Source organism: Rhagoletis pomonella, unplaced genomic scaffold (assembly GCF_013731165.1).
Source record: "Rhagoletis pomonella isolate Grant_MI unplaced genomic scaffold, Rhpom_1.0 Rhpom_scaffold_02718, whole genome shotgun sequence".
Lineage (NCBI taxonomy): Eukaryota > Metazoa > Arthropoda > Insecta > Diptera > Tephritidae > Rhagoletis > Rhagoletis pomonella.
This window is the reverse complement of record NW_023461271.1, coordinates 16,622-18,132: the sequence shown is the minus strand read 5'-3', so window position 1 is coordinate 18,132 and position 1,511 is coordinate 16,622.

Below are 1,511 nucleotides of genomic sequence, written 5' to 3'. Positions count from 1 at the left end.
TACTTCCAGAGATATGTATGTAATATAAAAATTCCAATTTGTATGGGAGGGGCCTTGTGTTACCGGACTTACTTTCAGTCTAAGACCATCCTTCCGAAATCCGTAGTAAGTGTACTAAATTTCGTTCTGATCGGAAAACCTGTTAAGGAAGTAGCCTATTTTTCAATCCTGGTCATAAACCATCTTTGAGCAAAATTTCATTTTCAAACAGGTGGCAATTCTTAAAAAAGTAGCCTATTCTCCAGTCTAGGTCATAAGCTATCTGTGTGCAAACTTTCATGCAAATCAGTTCAGTCATTTACGCGTATTAATTTAATTAAACTTTCATAATACGTGATAACTCTTAAAATAGTAGCCTATTTTCCAACATAGGTCATAAGCTATCTCTGTGCGAAATGTCATGCAAATCTGTTCAGTCGTTTCCGCGTATTAATTTAATTAAAACTTTTTTGACAGGTGGCAACTCTTCCAAAAAATTAGCCTATTTTCCACTGTAGGACATAAGCTATCTGCTTGCAAAATTTCATGCAAATCCGTTCAGACTTTTCCGTGTATTAATTTAATTGAACTTTTTTAGCAGGTGGTAACTCTTAAAAAAAGTAGCCTATTTTTTAACCTAGCTCATAAGCTATCAGTGTGAAAACTTCCATGCAAATCAGTTCACTCATTTCCGCGTATTAATTAAATTAAAAATTTCTAACAGGTGGCAACTCGTAAAAAAAAGTAGCCTTCTTTCTAACCTAGGTCATAGGCTATCTGTGTGCAAAATTTCATGCAAATCCGTTTAGTCGTTTCCGCGTATTAATTTAATTAAACTTTTTTAACAGGTGGCAACTCTTCCAAAAAATTTGCCTATTTCCCACTGTAGGTCATAAGCTATCTGCTTGCAAAATTTTATGTAAATCCATTCAGTCGTTTCGGCGTATTAATTTTATTAAACTTTTTAACAGGTGGCAACTCTCCAAAAAATTAACCTGTTTCCCACTGTAGGTCATAAGCTATCTGTGTGCAAATTTTCATGCAAATCCATTCAATCGTTCCCGCATATTAAATAAATTAAACTTTTTTAACAGGTGGCAACTCTTAAAAAGATAACCTATTAACCAATCTGGCCCATAAGCTATCTGCGTACAAAATTTCATGCAAATCCGTTCAGTCGTTCCCTCGTGATGATTCCCCAAACATCCAAACATACAAACTTTCACATTTATAATATTAGTAAGATAAGATAAGATAGTAAGATTAAAATGACCATGGACTTGGTCACGCCGATTTGGTGGTGAATGAATGTATTGTCAAAAATTAGGAATCGTTTGACAAGTTAATAGTAGTTTCAAGCATATAAGTATTTACATATATTAACATAATACAATTAGGGTGAGAAACGCCCATTTTAATGGAATGGTTTCATTAGTCACCGGAGAAGCACATTTTTCGCGGTTTCTAAATTTGCCGTTGTATGAAAGTAGGGGACGTGCAAGAAGTATTTAGATATACATAAATATTTAAGT